Consider the following 17,941-nt stretch of genomic DNA (forward strand, 5'->3'; position numbering starts at 1 on the left):
TTTACGTGAAAAATCACTCAAACAAACTCATCAGTTTTTAGAGGTTTGGCATTTTATTTACCATTGCAATACAACTCTAGTCTGCACATCTCATTTCCTTCCTTTTCCTTGAGGTTGATTAAGTAACAATCTAAAGTAATATGCCATCACATAGGCCATACATTCTTATAATTGACTGTCAACAGGATAATAGCACAAGCAAATATGTGATCCCTTGATCGTCTTTTCTTTCTTTCTCTCGGAGTCATCTGTACATTTTTGTGATTTCCATGCCACTCTTTTCAACAAGGGTCAGAGGTCAGAGAGATATAAGACTTCTCTTGATGTCGTGTCCCTGAGGCGGCACGGGGGAAAAAAATGAGGAGTCGCCAGCTCACTGTAGAGTTGTGTGAATATGAGTGTCAAAAGCTAGCATGCTCTTTAGTATGATTCTCCAGCTTGATTTCTCACAGCCAAAACAGACTGACAATTGTTGAAACAGTTTCATTTTTTCTCCTGTGGGTTCCAAAGGGTCATCTTTTTCGGAGGGGGAAAACACAGCTAAATTTGGCCCAGGGAGCTGTCATAAGGTTGGCATGAGACAGAAACTCAGAAAATCTTGGCAAAGAACACACACATTATGTGTTACTGCTAAATTCATTGACACCGATACTAATATGACAGGTGTTCATTGTTCATAACAGAGTGGTGACACAGTGTATAAGTGCTAATACACGCCCTCATTCAGACATACCACACACAAATTATCACCTTAACATTGCCCTCGATTATGCAAATTAAGACATGAGCCACCATTTGACCCGACGGGAACTCCAGCTGACTTCCTTTAGATATACTTCAAAAGAAACAGTGACTGATTCAGGTCAGTGGTCTGTGCATCTCATCTCCACCTACAGACATCCACCCCTGCTCTATGATCCGGCCATTACCAGATGTTACCGGAGTGAATGTAATCTTTACACACCAACACACGCACACAAATACTGCCTTATATTTGTTTGTTGTACATGCAATAACCCAACTCCTGGCATTGTCACTAGCACTTATTGATGCACTAATAGCTCTTATTGCTCTATACCTTGATTGTTTGTTTTTATTCTCCCTGTAAGTCGCTTTGGATAAAAACGTCTGCTAAATGACTAAATGTAAATAAGGGTGATTTGACTGAGAAAACAGGTCCTCATGCCCACTTCCTACTATAAATCACCCATGTGTCTATAGTTTACTGTGTATCATAATATGTTATTGCACACTAGGTTAGAAGACTGTGTACACAGAAGGGTTTCTTTGTTTTAAATACACCCTGCAGTCAGTAAGAATAAGGTTAAGGTCATCTTACCCTGCTTTTACTGCTACTTTGCTTGAACTTTGTTGATTTCCCTAATACTCTTACCCCTTCTCTCTCTCTCTCTCTCTCTCTCTCTCTCTCTCTCTCACACACACACACACACACACACACACACACACACAATCGCATGATACACAAGCAGAGCAATGGTCCTGTTGCTCTGTTTTTGAGGAGCAGCTTGTATCAGTAGTCAGCTGAGTTGATCTTAAATCAGGAACAGGAAATGTGATCTGGGGCTCTGGCCGGTCCAGAACACTGTCCCTATTGTCAGTGCACTGCTGTGGCTAACACTGGGAAACACTGGGTACTTTTAAAGGTTATCTGTCCTGGGAAAAGGTTGATATTCACTTTCACAACTAGCCAGCAGCACAAAGGTATACCCAAAATGGATATGATGGATGTGAATAGATGATGGCCCAATCACTAAATATGACTTTGTCTTTGTTGTGTTTTTAATTAAAAATACAAAAGCCTAACTGGGGTCAGTAAAGGAGCCTCTACAACAAGTTTTTCTATTAGTGTTAGTTTAACTACTCATCATAGACATTAGAAATAGGTGATTCATCTACTAGTGGTTAAAGATCCATGCAACATGCACCTGGATAACTAAGTGCAAATCCTCTGAACTTTTACTAGCCTCAGTTTATTAAGTTGGAGCCATTAAAGACAGAATGTGTGTCCCATCTACAGCTGCAACGAATAATTGAATAATTTTTGATTATTTAATTATTTAAGTAATGTTTTAAGAAATAAAACCAAACATTTTTTGACTCTTCATTGGACAAAATACGATTTTAGGGCATTAAATTGGGCTTCATCAAATTGTCTCTGGAATTTCTCACTATTAAAAACAATAAAAATTACTTGGTGATGAAAATAATCTTCATGGCAGCCCAAGCCCAAACCTGTTCTCAACATGATCATCCAATCTATGTAATCATCTAAGATTCCATATTTTGGGTTCATTGAAACTTACTGAATAAATTATATTTCAAGACTTTTGTTTTAGCCTTCTTTTAAGGAAACTAAAAAAGAAAAGGAAACCAAAAAAGTAGCACCACTCCCCACCTGCTTCTCTACAGTACAGTATGTGTTAAACCACACGGTGAATTGAGTGCTCAAAAAAGGCTCTAAATAAACATGATCATCTTCTGTTTTTTAAATAGCTGTGACATTCTAATAGAAGGTTACCCACAATGCAAAGTGAAACCCAGCTTCATACCTCAACAGCAAGTCAAAACAACACTGACTGCCAACAACCACATTGCAGTGTAACTAAATTATATAAAATGCAAGCATTACCTAACAACTAGTTAGGCCAGAGTGTGACTTGCAGCTGATGCCAGCTGTAAAAGCACAGAGGCGACTTATGTTGACATCAAAATTTCTTGGTGTAGGAGAATATAAAAACCCCACAGACAGAGAGACAAACAGAATTTCCACATCCCCAGTGTTAAGTGGGAATATGTAGCCTTTTGTCTAAGATGATGGTGGTAAAGTTTCACTTGAACCTGCAGCTATATGAGGCCTATTCAATGTTTATAACTGTGACAAAGCCAAACCCACAGGCTGTCACAACTTTTGGAGCAAAAGGGCCTTTGTGAAAAACAGTTTCAGTAAGATGACACCAATCACGTAGCATAAAGGGCTGGTTATTATGATTAGTCTTCATTCAGTGATACCCTTCTGTAAACACACACACATGCTTGGATACAGGACTTTTTGCATGCTGTAAAGACAACCATGCATGCACACGGGTAGACATTTCAAAGCAGTAATGATTACTGCTGGGTATCTGAGATGATGAGAGGAAAAACTGAGGATAGATCTAAAAGAAAACAGAAAGGCGGCAGAGTGTAGGTCGTGTCGATTCCTCTGGCATGGGCCACATGAAACTAATGTAACTGTATCCCTGCAACAGCACTGAGGCTATGACCTCATCCCGTCCAGAGAGGGAACCTGGACACATGAGAACATTACTCTACGCATGGCTGCCTTGTGTGTGTATGTGTGTGTGTTTTTATTTTTGAGGGACTGAAGGGGCTTGGGTGAGATTTAACCATTTTTATGACTTCTGTCATAATACAGCATGCACACTCACACACAACACTGCTGCCCCCCCCCACGGTCCATCAAACAACCGAACACTTGTTGCCTAGTAGTGAATGAGTCAAACTTTTCAATGACGTTATGGGTAGAAATACATCCAGTAGGAAATTCTACACGAGCACACACAATGAGGCCTTAATACCATAATTACAAATTATTTGCCCTATTTATCAACTTAAAATAGTCATGCTGCCTGTCAGATTAGGTAATTACCAGGGCACCTTGAGTTACACACAATTAGTTCAGGCAGGTAATGAGCTAATAATTTATTCAGACTGCAGCATCTGACTCATGGCATGTAACATTACACTTATTCTGATTTTGGAAATCATTGTAGCCATATTTAAAACACCAGTAGTGCATTTCTTAAAGGAACACTCCACCGTTTTTTCACATTAAAACATGTTATTCGGTCAAGTAAGACGAGTTGATACAGACCTCTTGCGTCTCAATGCGTGCACTCAATCGCCCTGGCGTGCGGCGCCACTTGGCTAGCACTTAGCTTAGCCCCGTTCATTCATTAGGATCCAAACAGATGGACAGTTAGAAGCGACCAAACTCCTCCACAGCTACACGAGTAGTTAAACGACCAAGTATGGCGACACAAAATAAAACGTGGCGCTTTTCTAAGCGGATAAAAAGGATAACTATAATGTATGGCGGAATAGCACTTGGGAGCACTTCGACTCGGCGCAGTAATATCATCACTCCTGAGGGGAGAAGATTTTTCAGGAGTGATGATATTACTGCGCCGAGTCGAAGTGCTCCCAAGTGCTATTCCGCCATACATTATAGTTATCCTTTTTATCCGCTTAGAAAAGCGCCACGTTTTATTTTGTGTCGCCATACTTGGTCGTTAAACTACTCGTGTAGCTGTATTTAAATAGGGAAAACATGGAGGAGTTTGGTCGCTTCTAACTGTCCATCTGTTTGGATCCTAATGAATGAACGGGGCTAAGCTAAGTGCTAGCCAAGTGGTGCCGCACGCCAGGGCGATTGAGTGCACGCATTGAGACCGAGACGCAAGAGGTCTGTATCAACTCGTCTTACTTGACCGAATAACATGTTTTAATGTGAAAAAACGGTGGAGTGTTCCTTTAAAATGAAAGAAGAAAACACATAACTGCAAATGAAAATCAGTCAGGTGAGCTTTTACACCTGTGTTTATGGTAGATAACGTTAGCTGATGTTTAGTGCACATTTCACCACAAAACAAGGTAAACAACACTGTTTAAGTTCAAGTATGTTAGGTGACATGCATTCTTGTACACAAGAAAGCAGCGAAGAAGCAGTGGAGATACATTTTTAATTAAGTTATAGCCTTTAAAAAGAAGGTTTAAGTTAACAGTGTTCGCAGCATAACATCACTTCAGCAAATAACGTTAAGTCTCCTACCGTTTGGAGGTGAAGTTCAAAAGCGTCGTATTTCCAACTTCATGCGACTCCGGAGGGTTTGACAGCCGGTTTTAATGTAGAAACTGCAAATCAGAAAAAAGAAAACACGGATAAAAACTCCGTCCGACAATCTGTCCTTGTCATTTCGGGTCTTTTTTATTTTTTTATTTTTTTTTAACTTAAATGGTCGTTATTGTGTCGGTAAGCTGACACGCGCCGCTGTCAGAGCTGTATACACAGAGAGAGCTCAGTCCGCGACTTAAGTCTGTCCGTGATTATGTAAGAAAAACAAAGTCACCGTCACCGAGAGCTGCCCGACACTTGTCTGTCTTTTCTTCTCACTGACTGTCGATGGTGAAACTGGTGATAAAACCTGCTGGGTGTCTCACTTTCATCCGCGTTTGTGCTGCTGGTGTGAGGGCTCCATCTGCTGAACTCAGCTGGGTAAGGATGCTCCGTGTGTGTGTGTGTGTGTGTGTGTGTTCTTGTACTTCCTACAAAGTGAGGACCGGAACACGTTTTTAAACAACAGAGTGAGGACATTTTTGCAAAGTGAGGACATTTCGGCCGGTCCTCACTTCTTTAAAGGCTTTTTTTGAGATTTCAGACTTTGTTTTAAGTGTAAAGGTTACAATTAGGTTCATGTTAGGGTTAGGGTTGGGCATTTAGTGGTGATGGTGAAGGTTAGATTAAGAGTCAGGGTAAGGGGCTAGGGAACAAGGTTATTATAGTTAACGATAACGGAACAAATTAACGAAAATTGGAATTGAAAAAACTTTTCGCTAACTGAAAATAAAATAAAAATGAGAGTTTTTAATAAAATGATAACTGATACTGTATCATGCGGTTACAAAACTGACTAAAACTAACTAAAATTATAGTGAAAATGTCCTTCGTTTTCGTCATTGTCAACTTTTTCCATACAAAATGAAGATGGATAAGGCAAAGGAAATAAAGGCAAAATTTACAGTGACCTCTTTTAATCTCCCACCCAACAAAAACCCCATTACAAAAACTAAAACTAATAAAAACTAAACTAAAAGTAAAGCATTTAAAAAAAAAATACTAAACTAAAACTAGCAAACTCACTCTAAAAACTAATTAAAACGAACTGAAATTGAAACCAAAAATTCACAACGAAATTAAAACTAAAACTAATGAAAAATCCAAAACAATTTTAACCTTGCTAGGGAATTCACTATTCCAATGAGGGTCCTCCCCTGTGTGTGTGTGTGTGTGTGTGTGTGTACTTTTACAACACTGTACGTAAGTACACATTTTAGATACTCGTAGTACTTTATGTGAGTATCTGCATTTTATGCCAGTTCTACTTTTGTATTTTTTTCCCCAACAATATATTTAATAGATGCATCAATAACAAACAAATGAGTGCCTCGCCTACATAAACATAAATCCAAGAACATTCGTATTAATAATAATAATAATAATAATAATAATAATAATAATAATAATAATAATATAATTATATATATATATATATATATATGTACATACATACATACATATATATTGAAGTATTCAGGGAGTGGCCATTCCCTTCTTCATGATCTAATAAACCCATGCCTTTAAAGAAAAATATAAATGGTCTGGCAATTTTTTCTAACATAAAGCTGAAATAAAATTGTTTTTTTTTTACCTTTTTCCATGAGATGATTGTGACAATGTGAATTATTTTTGATGGATAAAGTGTATATCTTCTCAAAACTTTATTAATCAATCTCTTCCAAACATATCACAATGGAAATGAAACCACAATTAACAGAGGATTGTGTCTGACAACAAAATTATTCCAACTTTATGGGCGACTGTGTATGGTACACTGAAAGTAGGTTTATAAGCATTTGTTTAATTTTTCCAAAACACTGCAATTGATCTTTTGGCATGCAGAAACCACATATCTATTATGTTTTGTTCACTTTTGGCATACTTATGGGTGATTGTCTTCTGTGATAATCTTTTCTATTGCTGTTTATGTCCTTCCTGAAAGATTATACCTTGCCCCATTGCCAAACATGATATTGTACTTTTTAGCGGTCATCTACATTTATTTAATAAAGACGGGCTCAGACTACAGAAGTTTTACAGTCCTAACAGATAAGAAATCAGGTTGTATCACACACAGATAATCTCTAATCTCAAACATGCACGCACAACAAGCTTTGAAAATAACAGCACATCACACGCTGTAGGATATTATTAAGATTATCATCCCAGAGGAGGTACCATCTCACATGATCTCACAGGGAAGCTGATGTAAACAAATGGGAAATTAAGTGATGCAACAAAATGCTTTTGTATGCCTCTGCCAACCAGCAAAGTTTCACTTTACATCCATATCTATCCACATCCAAGGAGCCATGACATAAAACAATGCTTCAAATATGGACAGGACAAAAGTGGATGATTCACACACACCTTCAACCCAGCAGGTAAGTAGATCTATACAGTCACCACAGTTTCAAGGTGGGCGGCCAAGATTATCTCACCTAATCAGTATTTTTTTTGCAAAAAAAATATGATTGCACAGTGGACTGCATCACTTCATTATATCATCCTACCAACATGGTCTCACAGAAATCCGTGAAATAGCCACGGATTCCGCTTAACTCAAAATCCGTGAAATAGCCACGGAATCGCTCAAATTTCCATGAAACTGACACGGATTTCGCTACAATGCAAGTTAATGACAGTCATATCCCGTGGCTATTCCAACATACAAAGTGATCATGTACATTCACTGAGTGAATATTTAGAAAATAAAACATATATTTCTCGCTAGAAATGTGATCAAAATCCATTTTTATGCAGAAACTAAGTCAAAATATTGATTTTTCACTAAAAATGAGAGAACTGTCCGCCATGTTTTTTGTTCTGACCGCTGGGACCTTCAAAGTCACGTGACTTGGAACAAACCAATAGCCACGGGACATGACTGTCATTAACTTGCATTGTAGCGAAACCCGTGTCAGTTTCACGGAAATTTGAGCGATTCCGTGGCTATTCCACGGATTTTGAGTTAAGTGAAATCCGTGGCTATTTCACGGATTTCTGTGAGACCAGGTTGGTAGGATGATATTATGAAGTGATGCTGTTTCATATCCAAAGGCCAAGTCCACTGTGCAATCATATTTTTTATCCTACTATGATTAGAAAATTAATTGTTGAGTTATGGCCGAAAACCCATTCTGTGAAGTCACAGTGATCTTGACCTTTGATGAGACAAAATGTTCACAAGAATGGGACAGATCATTGTACAGTGAACTTGACCTTTGACCTCTAAAATGCAGTCATTTATCCCCTCTTTTAGACTTTTGTTCGCCAAATCTGTTTATTGACACAGTGTTTTCATTCTATCCACAAACTGAATACACATCATGAATTCAGTTAGCTAATTATCTAGATACTGATGATATGACATCAATTGGTCTACTGCAGGAGAAGACATACAAAGTTTCTCACAATAAAGAGCATAATAAAGAGGATGTAGAGTAAGACAAAGGACCAAGTTATACACTTCATGTTATAACCCCCGTCATTCCTGCTATGTTGTTCATGGTAAATAACTATCCTGTGCAGACAGATGATGAGTTTAACTTCTAGGAAATTGCTTTTGGCTGAAGGCCAAGTCTTACAGCAAATAAATCTTTAAGCGTTGTGTATTTTTAGGGCACTTTTATGGCATCAGGATACTTTAAGGGAAGTGGTGAGCCCAGAACAGAAACAAACTGGCCAGAAATATAAATATGACCATCAAAATCATTGCAAAACCACAGAACCAAACATATTTCAAATACATCTGCATTCATCATGCCAGATGTAAGGCCTTGGATAGAATATAATTCCTTACATCGTCTTTGTGCAGCATGGTGCTGCAGAGGCTTCGTGACAGAAAGTAAAAAGTCTTTCATTCAATAAGTCCAAGATTGATTGAGTTCCTGAGTTGCAGCTAATTTAACATTCATGATGTTCTGTGCAAACATATGTTTTACTGCACTCTATATGTGCCTTTTTCCTGATATTCCTGTATTTTTATTTTGGGATCTGACCACTATGTGAAGGCAAATTTTCACATCTGTGGACACTAAAGTTCTATTCTATCTGGGATGCACAAACACACACACACACACACACACACACACACACACACACACACACACACACACACACACACACACACCAAATTTACTCTTAAGTTAGACAGTGCTGCCCTTTCTCACATGTCCTCTGCCAAACTGAACCCTCACTGTCTTCTACTCCTGCTTGTGGCCAAATCCAAACTCTGCCAAACTGCCAAAAAGGTCAACATCATTCGATCCATGAAGATAAACCAATCAGGAACAAACCAGCTAGTAAAGCTTGGCTGATCTTTTATTCCATGTGACCCAAGCCTGTCCTGGTCAATAACTCTGCTTTTGTTCAGTGAAATTGTGTACCTAAGGGGGAAATCATGCCCTGAATTTAAAAAAATTGTATCAACAAAACTCAGTCAGATTTCAACAACAGTATGTCTTTTTCCTTGCGCTCTTGGCAGGACTTAACAGTCCATTCCCCAGTCACGGGGTGGACTGTGGCCTGAACCATTTGAGATACGTACAAACAAATTGAATTTCATAGCAGATCTTCCATTTTGAACAGCACATGCTTAAAGACAGAGCTTCTTCTATTTGCAGATCTAGAGATTGTCGGGACACTGTTGCAGTTACATTTTTGAAGCAGTTTCAGTTTAAATATTTTTTTTTTTTTATGGCCATTACAAATAATTCATAGGCCATTATCAACACGTCATTATTCGTGCCAATCTCCGAAACCATCGCTGTAACCTATGGCACATTTTTAAATTACACACTGAAATGATACACGCAGGAGCTGGTAGCAGAAAGTAAAGACCAGTTTTGAGATGTAACAAAAGAAAACACAAGTTATACAGTAAATTGTGACTTCCCAAGGCTCCAAAGTTGAATGCTGTACTTTGATGTTAGGGATACAGTATGTATCGACATCTGTACATATTCAAAGTTCCTGATAGCCCATTATGAAATGGAATACAATAAGGCTGAACAATTCTGAAAGAATATCTCATTGTGATTGTTTTTGACTGATATTGCAACTGTGATTTAATTTGCAAAAGTAGAGAGAATGATCATTTTGACGTCAGTATTCTCTTAATAATGAAAAAGATTTTTTTTTCTGAAGTGTGTAGAATATGATGTGTAGGCCATATCTGCAGCACCACAATATTTATCTATTCATTGAAATACTGAAAATTGCACTCATCCATATGAGATTTAGATGAAATGTAATTTTTGAGCCTAGAAAAGTCTTGATTACATTTTGCTACATAATATGATAACGTTTCCATTATAAGCCGTCATGGAAAACAGACATACACTTTGCAAAAATGTTGAAAAAGAAAGAGAAAGAAAGAACTAACATTTGCGTTTCTGTTTCTGTTATTGTCAGATATCATTTTAGCCTTCTTATCTTTTCCCATCACATGATTGCTACTCTGTCTCTGCCATCATAAAGGCAGTACCACTGCTGGCTAGTAAGCATTTGAAAAAAGTGTTTAGATCCCTTACTTAAGTAAAAGTACTAATTCCACACTGTGAAATTACTCCACAACAAGTAAAAGTCCTGCATTCAAAACTTACTTAAAGTATCAAAAGAAAAAGAACATGTTATGCAGAATGGTCCAACTCAGATTGTTCTATATATTCTAAACATATGATTGGATTATTATTTTTGATGCATTTGTATAAGCAGCATTGTACTGTCATCCAGGCAGGGCTAATTTTAATATACTATTATGTGGTTTAATTTATAATCATGCATAATCATTTTAAATTGATCATACTTTTTCATGCTATATCTTGACCTGAAAAGTAACTAAAGCTGGCAGCTAAATGTAGTGGAGTAACAATATTTGTACAATATTAGTGAAATAGAAGTATAAAGTTACACTGTAAACAATTGTCTTGTAAATTAACAGTAAAATACTGGCAGCAGGGTTGCCAGCATTCTACTGTTAATTTTACAGTTCATCTACTGTTATTTACTTTACAGCATGGTACTGTGATAAAACCACATACTGAATTACAGTAAAATCCTGCATTTCATTGATTTTTACAGTAGACTAAAACACAGTATAGTGCTGAAGTAGTTGCAATATTGTTGCAGTATACAATGCAGTCATTTTTTGTGAATAGATCATATTAATGTCTGAAAGCCAATTACTACGAATTAAGCGCTGTTACAAATATTGCCCAGGATGCATTGTTTTCTACAGTATAATACCTTTTTAATGAAAAACAGTATGTTACTGTCACAATTTGGCTGTTTTCTTACAGCAATCTGTTACAGTGTACATAAAATGGAAATGCTTTAGTAAAGTTCAAGTACTTCAAATATGTACTTAAGTACAGAACTTGAGTAAATGTACTTAGTTACATTCCACCACTGGTAGTGAGTGAGTGCTTGTATCTGTGTGTGAGCATGTGGGCCTGACTGGATCACAGAGACAGGGACAGTCATTAGACCCCATCAGTAAAAACGTCCCCACCTTACAGTGCAATGAGAGTATTAGCGAGATGCTGTGGAAAAGTCCTCCTCTAAATCATGTCACCAGATGCTCATAGAGATGCAATTTTATAGACAATCCCACAGAGGACTTTAAAAACTGAAAGCCAGAGCAATAAAGAAGGGAAAAGACACATATGGCATACATGGGTAGGACTCCAAGGTGGAGTTTTGTGGCCAGTAGGGCTCACTCCTCTTCCAGTCACAGGAAGCCAGTCGGAATGAGAGGAATGCAGTCAGGCAATACGGTGATGGAGGGAGCAGCAGTTGCAGGGCAGATTGCCAAAAAAGAGTGAAAGAAAAGGAGGGAGTCAGGGAGAAGATAGGGAGAGTGAGAAAGTGATTAGAGAGTGGAGAGGGCTGGAGCGTGAAAAATTAAGATGCACAATCAGGCATGCCTCCAGAGCTGCGCAGCCACGTTCAAATACCAAAACAAATACCCAGCAACGGCTGTTGTTGCTGCCTGCAAGCGTAATTGTTTGCTGTGATATTGACGGTTTGATGTGGATAATGTGCATGATATTGGAGGAGTCACTGACGGAAATGCCACAGTACATTATTGTGGCCAGTGGAATGTTTGGAGTTATCAGTCAAACAGATTTCCTGGTATCGGGTGGAGGCTGGGGGTCCACATCAAGAATTTGTTTTTGACTATGCAGGGGGTCATCCTACCTTCAGACACACACACAGATACATGTAGCCACACATACAGTTCTCTCTATCTCTGTTTGATTTTTTTTTTCATTCCATTGTTTTGGTTTTACTGCAACTTTATTGTACTAATTCAGTTTTGCTGCTCTCATATACCCTGTTTCCAGCAGCAGGGAGATTTTTAAACAAAATAGTTCTGATATATCTACTGTACACTGTGTGGCTAGCACTAAACAGAAGACAAGACTCGCTGGTGAACATTACTAGCTAAAGAGCCAAATCCAAAATGAGGTGGTAACAAGTAACAAGTAACAGATCATTGCCGTCTTGTGTACGCAAAAGAAAAAAGCTCCGGTATGTATGTAAAACAGTGGTTACGAAGTACTTGAACACTGCGGTGACTCTAAAGCCTTTCCATTCCCAACAAGAAAGCAAAAGTCAACCCACAGAGGGGATGAAGAGCACTAAGCACTCGTCTAGTTTCTCTGGAAACTGACTGTGATGCTGGAAAGTGTTGCTTTATGACGCCTTCACACTCCTGTGTGTGCACGTGTGTAAAAGGTCAAAATGTAAATGTTCAGAACAGTGTGTGTCTCTTTCAACAGTGTGTTGAAAAGGTGTGTGACATGTCTGTACTAGTCAAAGAAAACAAATCTGAGGATTACACTGGAGCTACTGTGAAGTTAATGCTCATTCTAATGTCTGTTATTATTAGACCAGTAAATAACTTTTATTGAGTGAAATGTCCCAAAAAATATGAGAGAAACAACAATTTTCTAAAGTCCTTGTGCCAATAAATAGAATAGGATGTGGAATGTTGAACAGGCAACAACTTATTATTATTATTATTTATTACTATTAACTTGATGTTTCATGCTAAAAAGGGTTTCCATCTCTGTATAGTGATCTCTGAAACCATCAACTGTAATTAAATCGCATGACAAAATCTTTCTGACAGCTTTTCCCTGTACAATTAAGCTTCCCCATGGCAGTTACATCTCAATTAGAGCAGATTCATGAAGCAAAAATATTTCTCCACAAGAGGGTGGTGTTCAAACAAATGCCTGCATCCATTGTTTGTTACCTAAATACAAACAACAGAGGAGTGTTCAGGTGAAAGAGATGGATGTGGACTTACTATCAGCCCTGTGTTAGTATCATGATAAGTATCTCAAGTTCGTTCCTTATCCCTTTGCAGTGCTCACTTGACTTCAGCTGGCAGCCTCTGCCGTGATGAAGAACCCTCTGAAGACCAGAGCGGACTTAATGAAGGGTGATCTGCTTTGGATTGCCATACTTTTACTGTACAGCCAAGTTACTGTACTGTCCTTCAGCAATTCGGAAAATGTGATGGAACAGTTACAAATCCAAGTTATTTTGGTATTTGAAAACAAAGATGTTTTTAAGCTTCTTCTCTAAGTCACTAGAGAAACTTGCTTAAAGTAATGACTAAATCATCTTAAAATAGTGGATTACAAGGACTTACTTTCTCTTGAAATATTGAGTTTAAAAGAACGTAAAACTTTACCATGTTTCATTATCGTTTGAGAATGCTTGTCATTCTTTTGTGATACTAAATCATTATTTTCTCATTATAATGACTTACAGGATCTTTTTTTCATCACAAGTTTGCAGCTTTGTTTTCTTCTTTTACTTGCGGGAATGGGCTTTCAATAGTAACCTTCTCAAAAAGTAATTATTGGTGTAAGTTTCCAAGTTTTGTAATTAAAGTTTCTAAATAATAATGACTTCTTTAAGAAATACACTACCGGTCAAAAGTTTTAGAACACCCCAATTTTTCAAGTTTTTTATTGCAATTCAAGGGTTTGAAAGGGTACGAAGGTAAGTGGTGAACTGCCAGAGGTAAATAAAAAAAGGTAAGCTTAACCAAAACTGAAAAATAATGTACATTTCAGAATGATACAAGTAGGCCTTTTTCAGGGAACGAGAAATGGGTTAACAACTTAACTCTATGGAGTCTTGGGCTATTTTGTCCATTTTTGAATTCTTTTCATGTCTTTGTAAGTCATTTTGTGTCATTTTGTGTCTTTTTTTTGCCATTTTGTGTCTTGTTTTGTCTTTTTGTGTCTTTTTTTGGTCATTTTGTGTCTTTTTTTAGTCCTTTAGTCCAACATAAAATGTGATTTTGAATCTTTTTTTTAACTTTCAAAACACTATCATGCTCAATAAAGAGTTTTAAATGTTGCAAATGTGCATTAATTTCAGAGTACACTGAGACATTAAACTGCATCATTTTCAATTAAATTCTGGAAAAGTTGGTGTGTTCTAAAACTTTTGACCAGTAGTGTATATGAAAATATTTAGAGAAGGATTGAATACTGTACACAAGACAAATGTTACATCTTTTAAACTCATTGTGACCAATCCTTCTGTGCCTTCAGTCGACACCCACGCTTGATTGAGTGACTGGAGAGAGGGAGAGTTACGTCTCTGAGGGCCACTTCCAGCTGACTGTGGCCTCTTAACCTGCTGCCCCTCGACCTTCACAAACCAAACAAAGCCAGGGTCTGAAGATTTATCACAGTGGCAGAAATATAGTTTGGCCCCTTGGACTGGCATTACACTTTGCACAAGAGATGCCTTTGTTATCTCAGGTTAAAATTAAATATGGCTTCAGTTTTCAATATGTTTATTTTGTTGAATAATTAATTAATTGTTTGGTCAAGAAAAATGGCAAAAACAAGTTACTACAAGTCTCCAGAATGGCCTTTAAATGTCTTATTTTGTTCGACCAGTAGTCCAAAATTAGGGTTAGGGTCAGTTTAAGAAGAATAAATTTACATCTGAAGGCTTTAACTAGTCTACTTTTTATTAAAGGTTTTCACATTCTTGCTTAAAAATGCATGAAAATGAAACAATTACCACAATTATTGCCCATTGTTTTCTGTCAATCAACTAATCAAAAAATGGAATAACCATTTCTGCTCTTATTCTTCGTTAAATCCATGATCCATACTGTATGACACAAGGTGATCTTTGCTGATAACCTCATTTTGAAGGATTTAGTTTTAATGAGACTAATTTCACTTTCACTTGGAATTTGAGACATATTTAAAGTATTAATTGGACTATCTAATAAACTGAGGCATGGCTGAATGATCATGTTAAAATAGTGAATTCCTAGAATTTATTTATTTAGTCATTATATATCAGACTGGACAGCGTGTAATCTATTATTGAACTCCCCAAACAGTAATTTGTGTCCATCAATGCAGGGAAATGGCCAAATAAACCATGAATGTCATCATTATACCCCATTATTTTTCACAGAGAACAGAGAGGACTTACAGTCTGATTTATAGACCAACAAACCACGTAGACAAGTCTCTAAAAATGGAGCTGCACGGGAGAGTAAAAATAGAGCGAAAGTTTAGTGTTTTGGGTGAGAAAGGCTGAGGCCAGCATTTCATGTTATGCAGCAAGATTTATGCACAAAAACAAGGGTGAAAGAGGTGAAAAGCTGCAGCAGAATCTACTGACTTTGTAGTGACTTTCTAACCATGTCTAATAGAATAGTAGAAGAATAATAGAATGTTTTAAGAAATGTATGTATGCACAAGCAACATTTGACATCTCAATTTCTTTTCTTTTTTTTTTCTGCAATTATGCAGTACAGAAGACAGTTGTGGCAGCAATTTCATTAACTTTCACTGCGTCCACCAAACATCTTTCTGTACAAACTCACTCTCATCTCTCGCCTCCCTTAGCACTGCAATAAGGGACTGTTGTTGTGTGTCTCCTCCAGTCTTTGCACTCTAATACTTTTCGTGGACGGACTAGCTCTCCAGGGTGGGTGGATCTGTTTCCAATTTTCTCCCCTTCCCTGTCCTGAGAAACGACACTTCCAAAACCAAACAAATAAAACCAAAAAAATGAGGTACAGTCATTTGTTTTGCTGTTGCTCACCACAAAGCTCTTCTTGCACATTTTATACGTCCATGTCATTTTGAAGTATTTGTCTAGCCCCTACACTTAATGCAGAACAATCCCAAGCTTCTCACAGCTGAAGCCAAGCACAGCTGACCATCTGCCGGTAGTAACAGCGAGACTGAATTAAGGCAACGACAAGAATCTTCTGTTTGGGCAAAACTGTGTTCACATCTGCAGAACATCCAATACAGCTCAAATTCACACATAATTGTCCCACAATTTTTTTTCCTGGTTATACAAAGCCACTGGAGGACAGATTTTTACTGTTACACGCTCTTTATCAGATAGATGTATTATGTACAAACATCACCTACTAGTTTTGTGTGCTGACATCCAGTGAGAGTCCACAGCAGTCCAGAGGCAGCAGCGGTCACACAGGCTGGGAGGCTCGGGGAGAAGATAGATCCTGGTCTGACAGAGAGGGGAGTGGTGCTGCAGTGCTGGAGCCGGGCTGTTCACTGACAGAGGGAGTCACAGTCAACTGCTTGACACAACGGGCTGCCTCTGACTTTACTGTGTCCTGCACTTCCTCTCATGTGAGCTCTCTCTCTCTCTCTCTCTCTCTCTCTCGCTCTCTCACACACACACACACTCCCCCCAGTTCTGTGTTTCAGAGAAGACACAGTTGCTCTGTCCTATCAGCCCCCTGTAACTTTTTGTCAGTGCTGCCCCTGCACCAGAAGCTCCGGGGGTTGAGGGAGGGAGGGAGGGGGGTTGTGTGTATCTTTGTGTGTACGTGTGTGTGTTTGTGTGTGCCGAGGAGAAAGAGAGAGCGACAGATTGTGTAGTCACTCGTGTCTGTCAGACAATAGCAGGAAGTGTTGCTTTAGGATGCACAAAGTACACAGGACCGAAATAAGAAAGTTGCATCAAGCATTAAAAGTTTTCAAGACATATTACAGTTACTGTGCTTGATAAAGTGAGCCCAATAACACTGTTAACAAAAATCTACAAAGCAAGTTTGTTGTTGGTGTGTCTCAATGTCCTTTTTGGATTTGACACCGTATCATTAAGTTCATACAGATAGTTTTGAAGCAAGAAATGTGTGTTGGTTGAATGAAGTTGGCTCTAGAGTAGCTTTTAGTCGTTCAAAGGAGGTGTAAATGTGACAACCACAAAGCTAATTTAGTAGTTCTCCATTTTTGCTTCTATACTTGAGAGACAAACTTAAAATTAGAACACAAGAAATGCAGTATTTACTAAATATGTTGTATTTTGTTTTGAACCAGTTATCCAAAGGCAATCTACTTCATCCCAGCACTTACAGTCAGTCTGAGAGACATTAACAAGTACTCAGAATGACTCAGAATGTTTGTTATATCAGAGGGTAGAATTCAGAAGTCTTAACTCATTGTTTCATTGTGATCATATCTCTGTGAACATAACCTACCTTTATGATTCTTCAATGATTTAATGTGAGAAACAAGCACAGGTTCTAACTTCATGATATAAACGCACATACTTTCTTTCTGGTAAATATAAATTTCCCCGGAAATAACTCCGGAAAAGACGAGTTAGAGCGTGTGGTTTTCTCACCACTGAGCTCTGTGACGAGCCGGAGATTCATTCATATAAAACTACAACATCAGGGTGCTCAAACAGGCTGAACCTGTGATTAGTACTTTTAGATGCAACATAACATAACATTAAGTCATTGGATAGTTATGGAGCACATGCATTCAGTGTGTGTAATCTGGTCAGTCAACAGAAAACATAATTTTCTCTACACTACTGTAATGTATTTGCCAATCTTGAAAACAACCCCATGAATACATAATGGTCAATGTGCTAATATGATGAAATTTTTGAAAAGATTCATCATCGATTTAGCTACCAGTTATTGTTTCAATGAATCCCTAATTATGCCCCATTTCAACTTGGGCCCATTAC

The 17,941-nt window shown here is 38.0% G+C and overlaps 1 protein-coding gene across 1 annotated transcript in view; it reads right to left on the reverse strand.

Annotated features, from left to right (window-relative positions):
• LOC131969017 (histone deacetylase 7-like) overlaps positions 1–16,499 on the reverse strand; it is a 51,007-nt gene extending 34,508 nt beyond the window's left edge. The window contains exons 1-2 of the mRNA XM_059330128.1: positions 16,366–16,499; positions 4,853–4,935 (exon numbers count right to left, since the gene is read on the reverse strand). The gene's annotated coding sequence lies outside the window, so the exon portion shown is untranslated. The remainder of the gene's footprint in view (positions 1–4,852; positions 4,936–16,365) is intronic.
• Between the last annotated feature and the right edge of the window lie 1,442 nt (positions 16,500–17,941).

The sequence above is a fragment of the Centropristis striata genome, chromosome 3 (assembly GCF_030273125.1).
Source record: "Centropristis striata isolate RG_2023a ecotype Rhode Island chromosome 3, C.striata_1.0, whole genome shotgun sequence".
Classification (NCBI taxonomy): Eukaryota; Metazoa; Chordata; class Actinopteri; order Perciformes; family Serranidae; genus Centropristis; species Centropristis striata.